The 24,650-nt window shown below is 41.5% G+C and overlaps 1 protein-coding gene and 1 long non-coding RNA gene across 3 annotated transcripts in view; one reads left to right on the top strand and one right to left on the bottom strand.

Moving 5' to 3' along the window:
- Positions 1 to 24,650, bottom strand: part of LOC106807428 (APOBEC1 complementation factor-like) — a 95,042-nt gene that overhangs the window by 46,028 nt on the left and 24,364 nt on the right. The gene's annotated exons all lie outside the window — the stretch shown is intronic.
- LOC106807429 lies at positions 17,975 to 24,114 on the top strand. The gene is made up of 3 exons (XR_001393665.1): positions 17,975 to 18,272; positions 22,948 to 22,953; positions 24,104 to 24,114. It is a non-coding gene; the product is annotated as an uncharacterized LOC106807429 (long non-coding RNA).

Here is a 24,650-nt window from a genome sequence, read left to right as displayed (position 1 = left end):
ACTATATATATATATATATATATATATATATATATATATAATAATAATAATATATATATATATATATAGGTGCATGTCAGCATTCAGTGATTGTTTGCTGTACATGTATTTGCATATATTGGACCAATTAAGCCTCTCAAAACCACACTGGCAGGTTTTATCAACTTATGTAAATTTATTAACAAACACCAGGCTGGACTTACAAGTATTCTTATCTCAGATAAATAACGAAGTATGGGTTGAGCTACGTACAGCTTCTGGAGATACACATTCTACATACGTACACAATCTATGCAGGGCTGATCATGTATTGCCATCCAACTAACTGTATTCTTAACCCAACAGCACACAATCCTTGGCAAATATACGGTATGTTTGCTGATCACACAAATAAAATGTCCACCTATTATACATTGGTACTAACCTGTTAAAATTATTATAAAACATTGCCAATAATTAAGGGTTAAAGCTTAGAGCTCATAAGGATTGACTAAAGTTTTTAAAATAAGTTTATAATATAATAATATATATATAGATCTAATATATATTTGAGTTCGTATGTATCTATGTATGTATTAGGGGTGTAACAATATACCGGTATATCGGTATATTGCAATATATTTTGAAAAGTCGATATATCGCGATACAACTTCCGGATATCGATATTTTACGATACGGTGGTATAACAAGAAATAAATTACTTGACACTTGCCTTTATGTCTATATTGTTAATGGGTTCGAAAATTATGCACTGGCGGTGTATATATTACGAAAGCGCAATGCCTGCACGACGCATACAGTATTACTGGTAAGCGACCACTGCATGGAGCACTGCGCGGTACTACTGCGAATTTTTTTCCCCTACACGTTATATCCATTGCAGAGTTTTGGGCTCCTCTGATTGGCTGCTTTGATTTGGTTTGATTTAACAAACATTCAAAACAAGGGAACAAACGCCATTTGTAAATATTTATTATGGTTTATGTTACGTAGATAAGTAAGTTTTCGGATGTATTTTCCATAAAAAAACTCATTTTACTCATTAATATAAAATATAATATCACTATAAGTCGCGTTCACACGGTCATGATTTGGCTCGAGCCAAATGGGCTAGATTTTGCTCGGGCCGGTTTGAGTCGGCGCGTTCACACGTACGCAAGTGAATATCTGTCAAATTAAAATTAAAATTAAAATAAATTTTATTGCACAAATATCTCACAGATAAATTGGCAGTATGTTCGCGAGATGGCGTTGTTTTACTATCTTAAGAGTGTTTACTTATCGTTCCTCGCAGTTTAATATCAATCTCTGAAAACGTGCATTCCTGATCAACATTTTTCGACAATTTTTATATACTGTTTTGGAACTTTCAATACGCGTTGGAAATTTTTATAACATCGTTATACAAGTATAATACTTTTTATACTGTTTCAACCGATGTCTAGTAATTTCTACCTTCTACCGCTCGCCGAAAGCTGGTGCTGAAAAAATTTTGGCTCGGGCCTGGTCCGCACCTTTCGAATGGGGCCAAATCTGGCTCGGGCCAAAAAACGTCCGGTGTGAACGCGCCTTATAATTAGCAATTATTTGTGTAAATGGGCTTATTTTCAATCGTTAACGTTAAGTATGCAAGATGGTTGTGGGCTTGCGTCAACATCGTTACTAACATCCACGTACCCCCAGCAAACACAGAACATTCCCTCGTAACATTCCAGCTGGAGGTCTAAGTTTGTTATCATTAAGCCAAACAATATTCTAAGAACATTCCCATATATCGTTATGACATTTATTGGTTTTACTTGTGGAAGAAGATTGTTATGTTCTTGGAATTCGGTTCGCAAAAAGTCCAACGTCACTCCAGGATGGGTTCGAATTAAAACTCCTAATTGCCGTTTTTGTGGATGTTGCAAGCTATTACGCACAGGTATCCAAATGTATCTTTTGTTCGCAGGGCTACGGGACGGTAGCACGTATCTTAATCTCTCGAGGCTACGGGTACGGTAGTCCCATTTGCGCAATGGCATTGGCTTTCCCACAAAATAAGTGTCGTTCACCGTACTTATTCAATTAATCTCCAGCCTAAGTAATTAATTAGATTAATATTGTTATTAATTTAATTAATTAATTAGCATAGACCTACACTAAGAACGATCTGCAGCCCGAATAATCCGCGTCGAGCGCGACCAGCCCTTTCAATTCGAATTCGCTGGGCTCTGTATTTAGACAACGATTTCACAGGTTCCTGTCAGACGGCCCTGTAATCGGCTCAATTGACCGGAGTTTTGTGGCCTGGCTTGCAGACAGCCTTTCGAACTATGCAACGTAGGGCGAGAAATATGCAAATGCTCGTAATCTGCTAACTTGCTGGTATTGGCCGCGTTAGTTTTTCCTCTAGACAAGCGATTTTCCGACATTTCATTTAATTAATTTTCATTTAATACCTGAGTTATTCTCGTAGCATAATGGCGTCTCATAGATGGCGCGACGAGGCTCTCTTCGAGGGATTTTCCAGAGAATCTTCGACAAGAAGTAACGGCGAATAGGCTTAGACTGCCCCGGCGGTTGGATGAGTTTGACAACCGTCCACTAACTAGACAGACTTTAGGGTGATACCAAAGATACTTGCTTTCCGAGCTTAAGGCGCCGTACGAGTCTAGCTGGAATCGTGACGTGGGCTTTGTAATTATCGTAGCCATCTGTGGTTCCCTTCAACGTTCATTGGCTAAGCCCAGTTGATTGGCTGTTTGTTTACCAGTAATCAGCGTGTCTGCTCGGCTTATGTCGCCGTCTCCGGCTATAACTTAGACTTTGTACATGGTCCACACCTACGTAATACTTTCTATTACTACAAGTACAGTGTTTAGCAAAATTACTTAGTAATTAAGTAAGCTACTACTAGTAGTAGTAGCTACTAATGTACCAGCAGCTACTAGTACTGATAGTATAGTTTTACTACCAACGGCAAGGAGCTAATACGTAATAGTATTACTAATTACATATACTCGTACTACTCAGTACTAGTACAATACTACTACTTAGCTCCAAGAAACCTAGGGTTAGAAACCCCTATACTAGACAGTCAAGGCACATTGGAAGGCGTTTCAATAAAATATAATGCTAACTAAATACGAAATCTATTTACTACCAAATTCTTAATGTTTCTATGTATACGGCCTACTGATCTTGTCGAGAAGGTTGCGAGGTGCAAAGGCTAGTATAGACTAGGCACTCGCTCACCTCGATTTAGCGCATCGAGTGACTAAGGCTAAGCCGAGGTGGGCGACGGAGTGCCAGTCTATGGGCTATAGGCGGCGGGCAGCGCTGGCCGCCACTGCTTTGCAACTCTGTACCGCAGCCTCGTTTGGACCACCGTCTTGCAAAAACGTTCCAGCGTTGGGGCGCAACAATGAGGTCACGAAGAGCGCCGGTAGGCTTGTTTCCTGATTCTGACAGCCATTTCATTACTGGGCAAGGTTCGCGAATGTCAGAATTTCTACAGTCTTTCTGTGATTTTGCGTGACACAGCTCGGTTACGAACACATTACTCGGTTACAGTTTTTATAACAAGTGAACACTGTTCACGTTCCAAATGTCTGCCCTCTGTGTCCCCCACTAAAATTGCGGACTGTTCGCTGGCAGCTATGGATTCGTGTGCGGCCTATGCATTCGGAGCACGGATCCATAGCTGCCAGCGCTGAATACTGTCGTAGGAATTTTCCGCGGTCGCGTGCGCCTTGCCGCGGAACTGCGCGCAAGATCGCGCAGCACTTCGGATAAACACCTCCTTTCGGCAACGCTTCTCTAGTATCTAGTAGTTCTCTAGTTGTTTGGGATTGATTGTCAGTTCAAAAACAGTTCCGTTCAGTTTGTTATTGAAAGCCAAAGGTTATTTACACCATAGATGAATTTATGTGTGTTTAGACGCTATATCATATACGACTCAAGTCGCTTTATAATTTGTGTTAAGGTTAGTTAGAGGGATAGTTATACTGTTTGTACTTGTTTGTGTGTGTGTGATGGTTACTGATGGTACTGCCGTACTGGAGACAAGACTGCAGCGCATACGTAGTGTTGCTGCAGTTAATATGTCATTTTCGGAGGTTGGTCAATATGTTATGTGAATGTTTGCAAAAACGTTCTCAGAATGTCAGGAAAACTTTCCTAAAACACGTTATTAGAACGTTACTGAATAATGTTCTGCTAACCTAAAAGAAACATTCCCATAACATTCAAGGATACAAGGAACATAACTTTGTTAGCTGGGACGTTAGCTCCAAGAAACGGTATTGCTAGGGTTAGAATATTGTATATTGACGTTAGTCACACAGCCTGCATGGTTGGGTTATACGTACGTATACGTACTCGTACTATAGTATAGCCCTTCGCTCCGTTGCAGGAGGAAGGAGCAAAGGGCTATAGTACTAGCGCTAACAAAAGTTTGTTTACTTTTTGCTCAGTCTAGCGTCAACGAGAACGTGTAGCTCTAGTACTAGTCTATAGCCCTTGGCTCCTTCCTCCTGCCTGCGACGGAGCGAAGCGCTACTCTATAGTACGAGTACGTATACGTACGTATCGTATGTAGTATTACGAGAGCCCAGACCCTCTCATAACTTAATGTTAACGATGAAAATAACACATTTACACAAAGGATTGTAATTATAGTGATATTATATTTTATATTAATGAGTAAAATGTGTGTTTTTCATAGAAAATACATCAGAAAACTTACTTATCTACCGATCATAAACTAAAACCAATTTTTACAAATGGCGTTTGTTCTCTTGTTTTGAATGTTTGTTGAGTCAAAGCAAATCAAAGCAGCCAATCAGAGAAGCCCAATGGATATAACGTGTAGGGGGAAAAATTCGCGCGCGGGCAGAGTGGGGCAGCCGTGTGAGCGAGGCAGAGAGCACGGCAACTAGGGAGTCTATATATAGCCTATGCTCACCTGAGTGCCCGCGCGCGCGCGATACAAGCTGAAGCGAGCACCCACTGTTTCAGTTTCAGTTTCAGTTTCAGTTTCAGTATCCAGCATTAACCAATTATGCAGCAGGGGTATTGTCGTATTCCAGCCACGGCAGTGCCTTCCGAGAGGGTATTCAGTACAGCGGGTGACATTGTTACGGCACAGAGGGCTGCACTGTCAGCAGAAACCATTGCCGTACGTGCTTCTGTTTCTCAAGAAAAACATGAGAAATTAAATCATGTCATATAATACAATATATGATGATATTAAAACCATCAAATTGTTACTATATCATGCATGGTATACACTTCCCAATATGTATTGGAAAATATTGCAATACGGTTTTGTCGTATTGCAATATATTGCAATACGGTTTTTGGTCGCAATACTCACCCCTAGTATGTATGTATGTATGTATCTTTCCTATAGGCGGCCAAACCGCCCAAGCGATCTGGATGCAATTTTTACAGGGCCATCTCTTATACCCGCGGGGAGTGTTCCTAGATGAAAAAAACCTGTCAAACCGTCAAACTCAGCGAAAAATCCGTGAAAAACCCGTCAATTCTTCAAACTTCACACATTGTCAGCACTCACTGTAAAGTGCTGTCACACACAGAAAAATCGATTCCCTCACCTCATCCGGCTGCTGGTATTGTGAAACCGAAACCAATACTAAAACACACCACAACCAGCACCAGTTTCACCAGTTCAGAGATACTACTCACTCAGCTCAGAGGTTCAGTTCAGATGCTACGATCTCAGAATGCATTGTACCATTCCAAAGCTATGCAGTTTCTGATTCAGTAGAAAAATTTCTTCATTTCAATGTGCATGGTTGCGTGTCTCTATCTACACTATGAGCAGCTAATGCTCCTGATACTATATTCCTTTTATTTATGCTACGATCTCACAATGGATAGCTGTACGTGGGGAGCTCAAGAGTTGGAGACGCCAGGAATCTCTACATATTTGCACCAGAGAATAAGACGAAAAACATTCTTTATCAAGAGGCTTTCAAATTAAAAGTCCAACCCATTCCTACATGCTGTTATAATAACGTTTTGTCATTTACACCGTATTACTATTATCAGGAGTAAGATAATATAGGATCCTATGGATCCTATATGGATCCGATGGATCCTATGGATAATATAGGATCCTATCAGGAGTAACATAATATATCCTATATTATCTTACTCCTGCTATTATGTCCCACGGGTTCTAAGTTCGGTTGTGCTGTCATATAAATGTCATACGTAACCGTTTTTTTCGTTTTTCCCATGCTTATTATCTTATTACACTCATTTCTAAATATTAATATTGTCTGCAATGTTATTGTCGATTTTTACCCAATGTTCCTATTCTGTCCCATTATTAGTACTATGAATTAGTAGCACGATTTTACCCAGCGCAGCGGGTACCCGCAGCTAGTATATATATATATATTTGGACAGTTTAATTAAAATCTTAACGTTTGCTTACCTAATTTGCTTTTACAACAATGTATCATTATAGTAATGTCGCAATCACGGTTCAGGGGTGATACTCCATTAGGAGTGTTCCTAACTTTAATGTAATTAATGGTCATAATAACATATATATATATATATATATATATATATATATATATATATGTGTGGTCATGGTCATATATTAGTTTGTGGTTTAATGTCATTTAGGTTACGGTTAGGGTTAGGGTTAGGATTAATCATTAATGATATCAAAGTAGGGAACACTCCTAATATAGCGTTAGCCCGGTTCCGTATGATCACATGAAACACGCAACTGTGACGTAGTGTGGTGATTCTGCGAGCGCGGGATAAAGGAGTGTAGTAGTTACGTGGGAGAATACTTGGCATAGGCTCCAGGTGTTGCGCATACGCATGTGCGATAGTGTGCGTTGTGAGGTATTGCATGTCCTACACATGATTCTCAGGGTGTCTAGAAAAGCATACCAGTGTACAGTGTGCTATTCGAGTGGAGGCCTGTCCGGGTGTCACGGGATTGGCGGACTTCGTTTTTTTGTTTCGACACACTGATATTGATAAACCACAAGACAAGGCTTCGCTCCCACATGCATGCAAACCCACTAGGACAATTCACTCCCTGAAGCCACGCACTCACTATACCTTGTCGCTATATCCAGTGCAGTGGATACCGACATGCAATTTGGCTGTGATTCTAGAATTATCAATCGCTGTAAAAATTGTTATGAAATCGCTTCGTCTGCGGGAATGTGCAACTGCAACCTGTAGCGAGTCTGGTCACTTGTGACGAGTTAATTGCAAGAAATCCAAATTGCTCCCAAATTGTTCTAGAATTGCTTCGAAATCACATCCGCAGAAGAAGGTGTCACTCGGCAAAGAAGATATGTCCCAAACAGAGGTATGCGGGTTAATAAAGCCGAATTTGTAAGTAGTTTTTGAACTAATATTCGAATACCTACCTGCTGTATCAGATATGCATTGGATATACTAGTCTAATATATTACCCGTTGAATCCCCAGTCTCCTAAAACTTCAAACTCCTAACCATCCTAGAAGCCATGCTGTATTTCTTGAGAAATAAAGCGAAAATATTTCGTTTGAAATTTGGTTATTATATTATGCTTGTATACTTATTAATTACAGAAAATAATCCCAACTGGCAGTGATGTTCCCCCCGAATTACACTTTCCTGGATGCCTCACAAATTGCGGTTCCAACAAACTGGCTGACCGATCTAATGTCTCGCTGTGTAGAGAAACCAAAGCCATTTATACTGAAGAAGATGATGGATGGTTTTTTTGAGCCATGGGACGTCGCGGGGCAAAATTCCACCACTCTGTTGGAAAAGTACCCCCTTGTTGTTGAAGCACTGAGAGGTAAGGTTTGAATACCTTTAAAATGTCATTGCATGTTTTACTTATAAGATTGATATAGGACCACCCCCCCCCCCAGTATTGAAAATTCATTCCCCAAAATCTGATGGAACCCCTGTAAAACAATAATTGCCTGAAAAACATTTTATTAATGACACTTGGAATCCCAATTAAGGAACAGTCTGAAGAGATTTAATAATAGCAAATCCTATCTTCTAATTTTCTGTGACATAATTTTTCATTGAATTTTTTATTAGCAGGTTATGCAACAAACAAGCTGAGACTCTCATACCGAAGAATTACAGATGCTATAAACAAGAAGTGTTCCACTGGAAAAAGAAGGAATAACAGACTGTAAAAAGTTTTTATGTTGATGAATTCAGTGTTACACTGTACAGTATGAAATAATAAGGCAGGTTTGCCACACTTTAACATATGATATACTCTAATCTCTGTTTTTCATAGATTAGCACTTGGGAAACTTTTGGTATTGAATTAGTCAACTAGCCCAGGCAAAGTTGTATGATGAACAAACTCATATATGGGGACAAGGCTACTGTGGTAAGACATAAAATATTGGACCACAGAATACCTAAGATATTCTGTGATCCAATGTGTGATCAGGCTAAAAGTCAGTAGTTGCAGCAACCTTGCGGGGAACAGTTGCTGCAACCTGGCTGCAACTATAGTCACAGGAAACTCATTTGCATGGCAAATAGTTACCATTGCCGCAAAGTTGCCGCAACCTTCCAGTGGTTGTGGCAATGATTGCTGCAAGAAGTTGTGGCGATCATTGCTGCAAAGTTGCAGATATCATTGTAGCAAGTTGCGGCAGTTTCAGGAAGTTCCTTGTAGTAGTTGTGGCAACATTGCCGCAAGTAGTTGCCAGAGAACTCGTTTGCATGGCAAATAGTTAGCACATATCCAGAACTAGCTGCAACCTTGCTGAAACCTCGCGGGAAGAAGTTGCAGGAAGGCAATAATTTTGCTAAGGGAGGGTCTCTGTCCCCCAGGGTACTCAGGGCCCTAGCTAGGATTTTTTTTCCTGTAGCCAAACAATTAGCCAGAATCAATTTTCATTAGCCAATTTGGATTCCTGTTAGCCACATCTGTAGCCTAACATTTTCTGAACACAAGAAGACGATAAATAATTTTTCTTTTCTTTATTTTGTCACAAACTTTTATATGCATGAAGTACAAAACTACACTTATTTAATGCAAACAAACTATTATTCACCACCTGTCTATGACTGAGACACTAACACTATGATTCACCACCATGACTCTGAGTCTCTGACTGACTGACAGAGACATTCAAATTGTCTGAATTTTTTTCTTCACTGCTGGCAGGAAAATTCTCTTATCTTTTTTGGCACACCACTGGACATAGCACTTTTCAAAGTCAAACATCTCTTCTTCTGGGCCTTCAATTTTGATGGTTAGAATGTCACAAACACTTTCTGTTTTCAGGTTATTTCTCAGAGCTGTTTTAACCAAATTATGTCTGCTAAAACCCCTCTCCACATCAACTGTTTTGGATGGTAGGGTCACAAACAGCTACTTTTTACAGTACCTGACGCACAATACGCACGCACGCGCACGCACGCACGCGCGCAGTACAGTATAGACAGTACTATACAAACACTATAGTTATTTACAGTAATACTAATAGTTTACAGAAGTTTTCACAGCACATGCATATACTCTACTACTTTTGTAACTTCGGGATGCTATTGAACCAGAAAAATTAGCTGCTCATCAAAGCTGACTATATTCCCCAGTTAGTACTTATCAGTTTTACTACTTTTTACAGTACCTCACACACAGTACACACACAAACACACACCTACACGCACGCACACGCGCACACACATTCACACACACACGTGCACGCACACGCGTAGTAAAAATCATTGACTTTTGCCAGCGCCGTTGCCGTGCCGTGCCGTGTCGTGTGTGGAGACAGGCCTTTTTTAAACACCAGGGTTTCTTCTGAGGGAAAATTAGACAACGGTGGTAATGCCCAGTTTGGGGAAAAACGCACATGATGGATTCAAAGGCGTGCAGAAGGCACGAATGTGGATTCTGCAGGCAGACGCGGGGGAGAGAGGTAGAGGGCCCTAAGAGGGGGTTATGGGGGTCTCCCCCAGCAAAATTTAAAACATTTGAATGTCTTAGACTGCATTTGATGCGCCCCGAAAATAAAATTTCATTCTTTAGTTTAAATCTCACTCTGTTAGCAGACCAACTAAGTCTCACGCTGCGCATTTCGCGGGAGACTCACGCATCTGGACCCATTCTCCCGCGCTCCCGCATGCCCTACGCATTCACGGCAAAGAAAAAAAAAACGAAAAAAGCAGCCCGCGACACCCCTGTTACCCACGTCCGTGGCTGTGCACATCGTGGCTCGTGTTTGCTGGCATTGATTGAAGTACGGGGGGCGAATGCACTGATTGTTACAGTCGCGTGGGTGTGGTTATTGCTGTATATGTAGGGGTGGGCACCGCGCTGGTATGAGGGAGCGACAGCAAAACCTTCCCGGAATCGAGGAAAAAGCTGCAATCGGGAATGACACAGGAGTGTGCCGGCACGCAAAAAGAAACGTTGCTGTTTCGACGATCAAATAGGATCGATGTTTGCTGGGTCATGTTTATTACGGGAAAATTACGTTCGTCACTTTTTTCGCCAAATAAGACTTTCAATTGCAAGATTACTAATTTGTTCGCCATTGGCGAATTGGCGAGTGGGTAGCGAGGGCCCTGGGTACTGCCGGAACGTACCCTGGGTACGGTCCGCTATACCGGAACATACCCAGAGGCGTGTTCAGGAGAGCGAGCGCTCGATGCGAACGCTCGATGAACGAACGCAGCGCCTCTTGAACGACACACGAGCGATCGCTGTGCGCTGGCTTTATCCAAGATGGCGGCCCCCATAGAGGGTTACTCAGCAGATTTTAATCGAGAGATTTTAATGTCTTCGTACAAGTACTGTTAAACGAATTAGCAGACGAAATTGATACGAATTGAATTTAGAAGTAAATGAATGAATGAAAAATGAAATGAAGTTGAAATAGATTGCAAATTGAAGTCAGAAATGTTAGATTCCCGTTCGCCAGATTGCCCATCGCCATCTTGTAAACTACCCGCGCGCTGAGCGAACAGCCTTTTGAATTTGCGCGCGCGCGCTCTCGAGCGCTCGTTCGCGCAGTGTCGTTCAGAAGGCGAGCGCTCTCGAGCGCTCGCGAGCGTTCGCTCTCCTGAACACGCCTCTGGTACTATCTAATATGCCGGACCGTACCTCGCCTACTCCACTAACGAGTCTAGGGAGTCGCCTACGCCATCAAATAGTTACCAGGGTACGTTCCGGTATACCGGACCGTACCCAGGGTACGTTCCGGCAGTAACCTGGGGGACATAGACCCTATGAGCGATTCTGACAATGACATGGAAACTGTTTTCAAACAATTGATTGAGTAACTAATGGCGTAATAAAAACAAATGTGAAAATTGTTGAAAGTACTTCTTTTTTACTTCTTGTCACTAAGGTATAGTACGGAGTCCCCTAAATCAATATTTGTATTTGCCACTCAGCGTGCGCGTTTCATCGGAAACCACCCGACTCTGTCGCCCTATTGAAGTACTTAACATCATGTATTTTCATAGACTGTACCGTTTGCAAAAATGACTTGCAGTTCTTTTCTCAAAAGATTTGCTCCGAATTTTCATGCTCAGAATGCACAATAGAGCACCATTTTCATGTAAATGTCCAAAAAGACGAATCCCGAACTTCGGCACTTTGTGGTATAAGCTGGGCCCCTAAAATTTGAGCTGGGCCCCTAATATTTTTACTTTAGGGGCCCAGCTGGCTACTACATTTTTTGGCAAGTTTTCATCACTGATATATGGGAGAACTATAACAACAAAATCGAACTCCAAAATGGGACATTCAAATCTCTCCCATAGGAGTAACAACTGCATGCAATTTGAAACATATGGGTCAAACGGTGCTTGAGTTATCGTTGACCGTAGGCAGACACTGAAATGCATAGTGAAATTGCCAAAATCTACATAATTTGCATAATTAAAAAATAAATCAAAACCCTTTTTGGGGCCAGTCCTTATTCATTCACATACCAAAAATGAGCAAAATCCGTTGAACCTGAACTGACTTATGGCCATTTCCATTTTTGCCAAAAAGTGGGCATGGCTCGAAAGTAGGTCAACTGGCGTGCTCTAAAATAGGACGTTCACATCTCTCCCATAGGAGTAACAACTGTATGCAATTTGAAACATGTGGGTCAAACGGTTCTCAAGTTATCGTTGACCATAGGCAAATGTTGACGGACGGACGGACGGACGATGGACAACGCCCCATGGCAATAGCTCATCTTGACGATGTCAAGGTGAGCTAAAAAAGGCGGAAGAATAGGAATATTTCCGCAGAGGAAATTGACTTCATAATTTATGAAGTGGGATAGAGAAAGAGGACTGTTTAGAAGTTTTGCTAGCAACTAGGCAGCTGTAGTTAATAAAAAGACATGGCAAACTGTGACTAGAGGGTAGAGCAGTCAATGCCATATCCAGCAAGCCACAAACTCAAGATTAGGAGAGTGTGTGGGTGTGTGCGTGTGAAGTAATGTGAGTGTAGGTGAGGTGACGTGAGGTGGGGTGTGTGTGTGTTCAACCTTCATGTCTGCCAGGGAAAACTCAACCCTATATCTTCGCCTGATTTGGCTGGTTCCTTAGATGTTTACATTACTCAACCTTTCCATTTGCTCTTGACACGAAATCAACTAACCGACCCTACCGAGCGTTGTTTTTCTCTGCCCTATATGTCCCGAACATTGGCTTTAACATTCAAGATGTATAATACAGTGAATGACGATGCAGTGTGGGTGTGTGTGAACGCGTGCGCGTGTATGATGATGATGGAGACGTGTCTGCCGCAGCACCCGGCGAAGCCCCCTCCCCAGAAGCTATGGATTCTCTGCAATATAAAACACATTTGGTGACATTTCCTGATAAGATAGAACTTTCGAAAACACTACAATCTATTTAAAGGTGCCTCCCCACGAAATTTCAAGTGGCAAACATAACATCAGGCAAAAATGAATTATTTTAACATTGCACGTTTGTACTTGCCTATATATACAGTGCTCGAAATAAGAAAAAAAATGTGGTTGTCCTGCGGACAACCCCGGCATCAAATCGGGTTGTCCGCAACAATTTCTGGTTGTCCCAAAAAATATCCCCAAATCTCCTATTTTCAATCACATAATAATATGATCAGAAAACACCCAAAAACAGTGGCGCTAGCCAGGATTTTTTAACAAGGACGACCAAAAACAAGCCGAACTGCGCAAAATAGTGGATGACTTAATATTTTACTGGCCTCCTCCGCTTCCCTCTCCACACCCTACGGCTCCTCTACCTCTCAGCTCTGCAATCCATCCGAAAAGCAAACATTTTTGTTCATTGTTCTCTGCTCCCAGATATGTAATTGTTCAGTGGCGGGTTAGGATTTCAAGGAGGGAGGGTGAAAAAACAGGCATGGGGGGGGGGTATGGGGTCCTCCCCCAGAATATTTTAGAAACTTGACTGGTTGCTGATTCCAATCGAGTTCACCTCTCATAAATCAGAAAACCTAGACATATACCAGTGTTGAAATAGCAGCTGGTCCCATATTTTTATATTATTCACGATTTACATTCACGATTAAGATTCTTGATAATGCTAGAAAACACTCGCGATTTAAAGTATGAAACTGAACATGCATTATTGTGCCAGCTAGCCTACACCAGTTGGTTGGGATTGATTGTCAGTTCAGATGCAAAATATTTGAAAGCAAAAGGTTATACACCATAGATTAATTGGTACCACGCGGTATATATAAGATAGCCGAGTCGGTTTAGAGTCAGTGTTAGGGTTTAGGGGTTATTGTTTCTTAGTTGTCCACGGACAATGTCTCAGACTGGTTAGGTTGTCCGGCGCCCACATTCTGGTTGTCTCGGACAACCGGACAACGCTTATTTCGAGCACTGATATATATATATATGTATGTATGAAGGTAAAAAATTGCTCTGGAATACGTTCATTCAAAGCTTTTAGACGTGAAAGTATCAGGTCGAATGTTTCAAACAGCAGGGTGCGAAATTAACGGGAGTCCGGAGTCAAATACTCCCTGATTTACTGTCGGACTCCCTGATTTGACATATGCAAGAGTCCGTGCGACTCCCTGCAACTTCTGCCATACTAACTAGTTCGTTCCGGAGCACGGCCTCGCGGAATTAGCGTATTTTTTCAGCTAATGTTCAAAGAAAATTTGGCAGAGGTGCAACCGCATCAAATCTCACAATAAGCCCATGGATGCATTAAATTGTTTTTAATATCATTAATTTTGAACCTCAGACTGCGGACTCCCTCATTTTGATGCGGACTCTCTCTTTTTGAGGGTAGGGAGTCCGTTAGACTCCCGTGTTCCAAAGTTAATTTCTACCCCTGAAACATCGTTTACTTTTGCCGCTCTGCGGCGATGTTGTGATGTATTACGTCGTAATCAACTAGAAAGGGCAGTTGTCGTCAACTACATGTATCCCCCGTGTTCTCCCCAAGATGTGTAAGTATACAAAAGTTTGTCGCGCTAGGTCAATTAGGGCCGAGTTATAGAGCAGAAGGGAAATATGATGAAGGTTAAGGTCAAGTCAATGTCAAATAAGAGGTTGCAGTGACCTGGTTTGGTACGCGACACACATTCTCCCCAAGATGTGTAAGTATAGCCAAGTTTGGCTAGCGCTAGGTCAATTAGGGCCAGAGTTATAGAGCGAAGGAAATATGATCAAGGTCAAGGTAAAGGTCAAATAAAGGTCGTAGTGACCTGGTTTGTTAGCGCTAGGTCAATTAGGGGCCCGACAGTTATAGAGCGGCAAGGGAAAAATGATTAAGCGTCAAGGTAAAGCGTCAAATATAAGGTCGCAGTGACCTGGTTTTGGTGTGGCTGCGCACCTTCTCCCCAAGATGTGTAAGTATACAGGTTTGGGTAGCGCTAGGTCAATTAGGGGCGAGTTAGAGAGCGGAAGGGAAATATGATCAAGCGTCAAGGTAAAGGTCAATAAAGGTCGCAGTGACGCTGGTTTTGTAGCGCTAGTCAATTAGGGGCCGAGTTATAGAGCGCGAAGGAAATATGATTAAGGTCAAGGTAAAGGTCAAATAAAGGTCGCAGTGACCGGTTTTGGTACGCTGCCGCACCTTCTCCCCAAGATGTGTAGTATACCTAGTTTGGTAGCGCTAGGTTCAATTAAGGCCAAGAGAGAAGGAAGGAATATGATCAAGGTCAAGGTAAAAGGTCAAATAAAGGTCGCCAGACGCTTGGTTTTGCGTACGCTGCTCACCTCTCCCCAAGACTGTGTAAGTATACCAAGTTGGTAGCGCTAGGTCAATTAGGGGCCGAGATATAGAGCGGAAGGAAATATGATCAAGGTCAAGGTAAAGGTCAAATAAGGTCGCAGTGACCTGGTTTGGTACGCTGCGCACCTATCTCCCCAAGATGTGTAAGCATACCAAGTTTAGTAGCGCTAGGTCAATTAGGGCCGAAGTTAGAGAGCAGAAGGAAATGTGATCGCGGTCAAGGTAAAGTCAAATAAAGGTGGCAGTAACCTGTTTTGGTACGCTGCGCCACCTTCTCCCAAGATGTGAAGTATAGCAAGTTTTGTACGCCTTCAATTAGGGGCCGAGTTAGAGAGCGGAAGGGAAATATGATCAAGGTCAATGGAAAGGTCAAATAAAGTCGCGATGGACCTGGTTTTGGTACGCTGCTACCACCTTTCCAAGATGTGTAAGTATAACCAAGTTTGGTAGCCGTAGGTCAATTAGGGCCTGAGTTACGAGACGGAAGGGAGATATGATCAAGGTCAGTAAAGGTCAAATAAAGGCTCGCAAGTGACCTGGTTTCGCGTACGCGACACACATTCTCCCAAGATTGCTGTAAGTATAGCAAGGTTGTACGCTAGGTCAATTTAGGGACGCAGTTATAGAGTGCGAGAGGGAAATATGATCAAGGTCAGGTAGAATTTGTAATAAAGGTCGGTAGCTGACCTGGGGTTCTGTAGCACTAGGTCAATTACAGGCGCCGAGTTATAGAGCGGAAGGGAAATATGAGCCAAGCGTCAATGGTCAAAGGCTCGAAAGTAGAGAGCGTCGCAGCTGACCTGGTTTTGTGTCACGCTGCGCCACCTTCTCCCTCAAGAGTCGTGTCAAGTATACCAAGTTTGTAGCGCTAGCGTCAATTAAGGGGCGAGATATAGAGCGGAAGCGGAAATATAGTCAAGGTCCAATGTTCAAGGCTCAAATAGAGGTTGGCAGGTGAGCCTGGTTTTGGTACGCTGCCCGCAGCTTCTCCCAAGCATGTGTAAGTATTACCAAGTCTTGGGTTAGAAAAAAAACCGCTAGGCTCAATTAGGGCCGACGTTAGGGAGAGCGGACAAAGCGGAAATATGATCAAGCGTCAATCGTAAAAAGGTCAAATAAAGGTCGCAGTGACCTGGTTTTGGTACCCTGCTCACCTTCTCCCCAAGATGTGTAAGTATACCAAGTTTGGTAGCGCTAGGTCAATTAGGGGCCGAGTTAGAGAGCAGAAGGAAAATTCTCTGCGGCGGACCGAGCGGCGGCGGCGGCTGGGGAGACATGAAACCATAGTATCGCCGCCGACTTCGTCGCGGGGGGATACAATAATTAACTCATAATATTTTTTTAAATCTTCGATTGAATTATGTATTTTTCAAATTCATAAGATCATTGATACAGAGAAGATAAATATAACTGGAAGCTTCCGTATCTTTGCCATGCTCCAGGCATTCGCCTCGTTTGCAGGAAGTGTCGACGGTATTCAGGGTTCGAAATCCTAACGGGCCCGCGGGCCGATGCCCGTATTTTAAGGCTTGGGCCTGCATTTCTAATACTAGCAGGCTCAATGGGCCCGTCGAAAATACACCCCCAGCATGCAACTAGCAGCATGCACTAGTGATCGCAGCGCCGGATTCAAGAAGAAATGCATACTGTAATGAAGCTAAAGTCATTACGATATAGAGCGACACCGCAAGACAGGCACGGTTCTTGACTACGTCTGTCGAGGCTAAGATCCGACACAGGGACACGCCTCAGGCACTTGGTCACTCGCTTCGTTATAGGCAGTTCGATACGAGTACTGCCAAGTACGACATTCCGAGTATACAAAAGAAACCCTCCCCCTATCATTAAAAAAGAGGACAGTGGCCTTGTTGCATAGACACATTAACCTGGAAGCGTAGCACTACTAAGATCACGTGACACATCCAGACTTGCTTAAATAGAGACGTTTTCTAACAGAGAAGTCAGAGAGAGAGGAGAGGAGAGAGAGAGAAGGGAGAGAACCAACCGGGTCTCTCGGAGTCTCTCTCTGTCTCTCGCTCTCTCTCCCGGTATGCGAGTATGAATAAGTTTTACCGTATTCGTGTTATAGTTTAGATCTTATCGTATTCGTGTTACAGTATGCATCTTAAAACGTATGTCTTAAAACTCCTTTTAAGACTAGTAAATGTATTTGCGTGTGTAAACTCCTTAGAGATCTTGCATTAAATATGTAACTAATAACTTGTCTCTGTAAGTTTGTATAACAATTAAATAGACACTTGTTTATACGTTATACTTCCGTGTCTGTCTACTTTGTGATTGCCTCAGGGTAACCTCAGGGTAACCCGCGCCGTAGCAGAACCTAGGTTATTGGGCGTACACTATACGACACGGGCCACACACGAGTCACACACACTACACACATACAGATACACACACACTCGAGAGAACATATATATAGGTACGAATAATCCGAATCATTACAGTACTGTACGCACTTAAATTTAGAACACCTCACGCACAACTTTAGTTGGCATTCAAGAAACGTGCGTGGGATGTTCGGAGGCACAGGTTAGCACAGGTACTGTTCCTGAATCCAGTCTAGCAGCGTTGGCATACCAATGAAAGTATCAATGACACTGTAGCTCACCTTGGGTGTGATAGAAGAGGGAGGAGGGATATATAAAGCAAGAGTATATGGGTAATTTTCTCAATAATTTCTTTTTGATTTTTTTATGTCCAGGCCTCACATTTTTTTATTAATGAATTCCAGTAAGCATTATATCTATTAAAATGTAGATTGGGGGTATTTCCACTTGGAAATAAACTTTCAGCACTTTATTGCACACGGTTTTTGAGTTTTAGGTAGAAAAATATGTTTTTTGGCTACATTTTAGAATGTCCGAGATCTATGTCAGCATATTAAATGTCCCAGTTTCTTCAAGTTTTCTACATTCAAACACTCCTATAACCATATGTTCATTTAAAGTTGATAGGAGTACAATATCCATAGCAAAAAAGAGCTATTAAATACACTAGTTTCTAAAAAAAATGAAAATACAGGTGTCCGGGCAAATCCACTCCACTCCATAACAAATAAGGTGGGTATATGTTTCCATGAAACCGACTGATCGCGTGACGTCAGTGTACGTCACGCACATAACCTGATGCAAAAACCTTAACCCTAACCCTCATTAAATTTAATTAACACTAATACATTTAATTTATAATAAAAAAAAAATTTAATAAAAAATTGTAAATAAATCATGTAAATATTTGCGTTAATTGGGGAAAAATAGTTAAATGGATAAAGATAGGAAAAATAGAAAATAAAAATAATAAAAGATGGGATTCGAACCAACCACTCAAGAAGAAGGCGCGGCGTTAGACTGTGCGCTACTTTGGTTCGCTCTTATGCATTATTATGGATGTGCCCTATATATGCATTCATGGATGTGCGTGCGTGATTGGTCTATGGTGGTGGCTAGCCACTGACGTCACACTGACGTACACTGACATCACGCGATCAGTCGGTTTCATGGAAACATATATCCACCAACAAATAACAATCAATGAAATGTCGCCCCCTAGTGAAGGGAAGTAGAACTAGGACATGTACCTCATGTAAAAAGTCAGTTTGTGTAACCCCCCAATATGTCATGTGCTCTCAGTGTTGACACTTCCTCACAGTTTCTGTGAATTTTCACATTCTATTTCATCATCAGGTAGGTATATACTTTCTAAACTCCACTCCATAACATTCATTAATATCCATGGTAACCATGATGATGGAACAACTTTTCAAATATGTCTATCATGCTACTTGGGCAGGGCCCTCCATAACATGACAGAATATTTCAAATTCTATCTTGCTGCTGAGTGGCTGAAGGTCATTTTGTGTAAAAATTTCAACTCCATAACACTGCACTCCATAACAAATGACTTTGTTATGGAGTTGAGCTCTACTGTTACGGAGTTGTGATATGTGCTTAAAATAGTGTTGTCAATCGGTTGTAATTTCGTAATCGATCATCGGCTGGACCCAAGTAACCGATGATCGGTTACAATCGGTTACTCGGGGCGTTGAATGCCTGCGTGTGCATAACGTCGTGTGCATGTACGTGTGTGCATGTATGTGCTTGTTTAGCCCTGTTTACTGTTTGTTTTGCACTGTTTACTACTGTGTGTATAATACATGTACTGATTGTCATTACTTTTCCAAGTTTTCTTGTTCAAATTAAAAAAAAAATTTCCGATTAAATCGATTATGGATTTTGATAACCAAGCGCTTGGTTCGAGCCACTGTTCAACCGATGATCGAGTATAATCGATGATCGTGACATCACTAAGCGCTTGGTTCGAGCCACTGTTCAACCGATGATCGAGTATAATCGATGATCGTGACATCACTAGCTTAAAATGTCAAATATTTGTTTACAATATGATGTCAGGCCTTCTACTCTTTAGGTCTTTATTACTTTATATAGGATTACACAAATTTGAAAACATATTTGTAGCTATACTAGTATCATTTCACTGGGAAATGGAATTTTAGTGATTTCGTTACGGAGTTGAAATTTGTGTATGACCCTACTAAATATTTCAACTGTTGTTTACAATTATGATGTCAGGCCCTCTGCTCTTTAGGTCTTGTTCATTATTACTTTAGATTGCATCAAGGCAGACCCTGCTAAGAGAGCAAACTTCAGGGGTTTTTCCAGAAATGTCAACTCAGTAACAAACATTTCAACTCCGTAACAACCTTTCAACTCCGTAACATCATTTTGTCGAATTCTAAAAATAAATCTACTAATTAAATGAAAATGATTTCCTCCAAAAAACCAACTTGGATACTATAATAGTCAAGTGTCTGGTCAGTTTTAAATTGTTTTTTATGTATGGATCATCATGGAAAATCCTTTCTTTGGAAAACGTTACGGAGTTGAAAGGGCCTGGAGACACCCGGAGATTAAATTCCTTCACCATTAAAAAAATTGGACGAATTAAGCGATGCTCAATTCCTGGTTGTACTCCTAAGTGCCTAGTCTACCTGTGATAAAAATGTAGAGGTGTTGCTTGCATGTTTTTTTTCTTGAAAATAATTCACCAACTTGTGCCCTTATTGAGAAAATTACCCATATATGGGAGAACTCCCATTATACAGCATGTCTCCCATTATATACTCTTGATAATGACATATGCATAAGTTTTGATGCGAAAATAAATGTTTCACATCTGAAAGTCTGAAATCTTGATGAGAGATGGCGCTACGCCTTGTAATAAAGCAAATTCAGTCATAATTAGTTATTAGAATTTAGACCGTCAGACTCGGTAACAGGGACTGGCCGCGGGCGACTAATAAGTCACCCGCCTCATTAGCGTCAAAGCACTAGGCCAGTGGTCAGTTAAGCCCCACCGTTATTAAAGTTATAACGCCCAAGTGAAGAAATGTTTGCTGCAACACGAAACAACAAGACGCGAGATAACATCGCATGTCGACAACCTTCACGCAGCTCACCCATATCTGCGTTGGGATCAGCCCAATAAAGAAGCCCAGGAACAACAAGAGCAACAGCCACAGGAAAAACCTACGAGAAAGCAGCCATTGCGATTAGCAACGCACGCCTACCCGGCGGCGCCCTCATCAACGGATAGCTCCACCGATGATTCAGACGATAAGAACATACAGGAGCAAGCGTCATCTGACAGTGATTTCCATTTTCGCCATTGAATGATCGCCATTTTGGTTTTCGAATATCGCGCAAATAAAAACAATAAAATATTCTAGTCAAATTACTGTAACGAAGAATCTAAAACCCAATATTACACGTATATATAGGTATGATTGTAGAGTTGTTAACCAGCTAGACGAAATAAACGTAATAGGACGTTGTCATCTCTGACATAGGAGTAACAACTGATTTGGGGCTAGCCTTACATATTCATATACCAAAATTTAACAAAATCAAATGAATCTAGATGGCCATTTTCATTTTTGCCAAAAAGTGGGCGTGGCTCGAAAGTAGGTCGACTGGCATGCTCCAAAATAGGACGTTCAAACCTCTACCATAGGAGTAACAACTATATGCAATTTGAAACATGTGGGTCAAACGGTTCTTGAGTTAACGTTGACCGTAGCCAAATGTTGACGGACGGACGGACGTACGACGGACGACACCCCCTGGCAATAGCTCATCTTGACGGTGTCAATGCGAGCTAAAAATCGATAAGAAGTGGGTGGAGCTTACTTTTGGCCAGTGGCAGTGAACCTTAAGCTGGGTTTACACTGGCGATTTTAGGCCGATTTTATGCAGACGACTTGGCATTTTTCTTCTTTCTACCAACCTCTCTATAAATATTCAAAGCGCTTACGTTATCGACTGCGAGGCGGCAAACGTTTCAACATTTGACCCGTAGGTACGCACGGGGCGACGCTGATCAATACGAATTTGTGCATGTATTCCACGCGGCCAGCGTGGCGCCGATAGCAAAAACGTGCTCTCCCCCTATGGTGGAGGCGCACACCTCCTGATTGCTGTTCCCTGATTGGCCACTTGGCAAAAAAACGTCCGAGTCGACTGCTCCGAGTCGGTGGACATGTTCTAATTTCCAAACTCACTGCGGCTGATCGGTTGGTCGTCCAACTTTTGCGTTTACACTGCCGATTGTCAGTTGCCAACTGGCCAAATTCGTACAATTTGGCAATTCGGCAACACAAAATCGCCAGTGTAAACCCCGCTTCCCATTGTGTTGGCCAGGGTTTATTTAGTACGTGCACGGGTCGTGCGGCACGCTCTCTGTTCATGTGCGCTAGGTTGTGGAGTAATTCGCACATCCCCGCGCATTTCACGTTTGGATGTAAACAATAAAGTATCACTGGTAGTTAACAAACGATCAGTATACTGTTTTAAAATAATATTAAAAAGATTTAGGTAATATAGCATGTTGAATTATACAGTAAAGAATAATAATTGTCTCAAGTTGACACACTAAGTCACTGTAGCTGCAAAGCAAGTCTTAATTATTACTTACTAATCATGCAAACAGCAGTACAGCTTAGTCGTACCGCTCAGGTTTAACCGTGTCATATTGTTTTTAACGTTAATCTCCGTAATGTGCTTTATCATTTCAGTCCTTGTGTTTTGGAAAGGGCAGGCGAGTGAAAAATCGCACACCTTGGCAAAAATTGAAAACTAGACTTCATGAAATGCCATTTCCAGCATTTTGGGATAAAAATTAGCTCTGCATTTTTTTTTTATCTAACAAAATATCAGTTCTTGAACATGTGGATAACTTGAATCACACATTTAGCATGTTTAGTGAAAAAGGAACAACACACAATTTTTCAAAGCAGACTATTAAAACTTTATCTAAAAATACAACCAATCACATTCGTCGTTCTAGAGCGCTTTGCGACTGTCGTTATAAACATGTGAACCGACTTCCGGCAATGTCCGTGATGTTTACAACCGTTTGCGTTTATCTTCGAGTTTATAAGTTGAATTAATGAAAAATAAAACACAAAAAATTTAAAAATTTAAAAAATTTAAAAAAAGGTGTGCGTTTTGATAATGCTTAGATGCGCGTTTTTTCGCACTTCTCCTGATCAATCGAGGTGCGCGATGGCGCGCGAGCGCGATCGCGCACCTTAAAACACAAGGTCTGTCATTTGCATAGCTTCCTGTCTCCCAATATTCTGTACACCACCTAGCACATCAGGCAGAATGTTGGCAATAAAAGAAGAATGTCATCTAAATATCGGATTGGTAATCAATGTTGGCTTTTCAAAATCCCAAAGCAGCACGTACAACAACACGCCTCTAGGCCAAGTATAAACTTTATTATATCGTTGCTTTGCTGCAGTTCGTGGGTTCGCGTAAGGTATCGTAAAGCAAGCATTTATGAACTAGCCACTCTCCTAATAGCCACCCATCTCCTATAGCACCATTCTCAACGATTGTGGTGAGAGCAAAGTTATTTAAAATATACACGGCAACTGTAAAAGAGGCGGAAGAAGAGGAATATTTCTGCAGAGGAATTGACTTCATAATTTATGAAGTGGGACAGAGAAAGATGACTGTTTGGAAGTTTTGCTGGCAACTGGCAGCTGTAGTTAATAAAAAGACATGGCAAGCTGTGACTAAAGCAGTCAATGCCGTATCCAGCAAGCCATTAACTCAAGATGAGGTGATCGAGTGTATGGGTGTGTGTGCGTGTGAGGTGATGTGAATGTAGGTGAGGTGAAGTGAGGTGGGTGTGTGTGTGTTCAACTTTCATGTCTGACAGAAATGAAAGTGTCAATGACACTGTAGCTCACCACAAAAAAGGACACAAATGAGTGAGTGAGAAGAAGTCAGTTTTAATTGAGCAACCATCGACGTACATTATAGAAACGAAGAGTATATATATGGGAAACTCCCATTATATACTCTTGATAATTATGTGTAATTTTTTATGTGAAAATAATAAACAATATTATATATAAATTATAAATAATTTATAAACCAAAATGAATCACAATTTGTGACGGTAGATGGCGTTACACCCGCTTTGATGTTTCTTAGCATAAATCAGTATATCATAATAATAATAATATAATAATAATAGTATAAATCATGTAATATGTTCATAGCAAGAATTTCGCATTAAAGATATTGTCAATGAAATCTTGTAAAACGAACCAGACGAGTGTGGCACCACAAGTGCTGTTTGTTATCTGCGTGTCTATATAATATGCTATATAATTACCAAACCCTACCTAATTTGTATAATTTTTTTTAACTATAAAAACCCCAGCCCATATTCCTTCACATACCAAAAATGAGCATAATCCGTTGAACCTGAACTGACTAATGGCAATTCCCCTTTTTGCCAAAAAATTGCCGTGGCTCGAAAGTACGTCAACTGGCGGGCTCCAAAATAAGACATTTAAAGGCTCACAATGCGCATCCAAACGCTGATTTCTCCGGTACTAGACTAGCAAATACTTCGTGGCATGCATAATCACACTACTTAATGACAAAATAAAACTCTAGTTCCTCCCATTTCACTGCGCGTTGTCTTATAAAAGGTATTTGAAAATACCTCGCGATGTTGTTGACAGTTTCCCCAATCCCCAAAAAACGTGCAGCGGTGCTGCGGTACAGCGGTACGGGTGTAGCAAAGATAAAAACATGTGACGTCACGTCACCACTTCGAGGCTATATTGTTTGGCAAACAGTCGGCGTTTGCGCCAGAATGCAGTTTTCTCACCTCTTTCTTGTGGTTTTAAGCAAACGCGCAGTGAAATGGGAGCAACTAGAGTTTATTTTGTCATAAGGTAGTGTGATTATGCATGACACGAAGTATATGCTAGTCTAGTACTGGAGAAATTTGCGTTTGGATGCGCATTGTGCGGCTTCTTAAATGTCTTATTTTGGAGCCCGCCAGTTGACGTACTTTCG

Source organism: Priapulus caudatus, unplaced genomic scaffold (genome assembly GCF_000485595.1).
Source record: "Priapulus caudatus unplaced genomic scaffold, Priapulus_caudatus-5.0.1 Scaffold214, whole genome shotgun sequence".
Classification (NCBI taxonomy): domain Eukaryota; kingdom Metazoa; phylum Priapulida; class Priapulimorpha; order Priapulimorphida; family Priapulidae; genus Priapulus; species Priapulus caudatus.
Note: the sequence above shows the minus strand (reverse complement) of the source record. Positions and strands in the feature narration are given on the sequence as shown.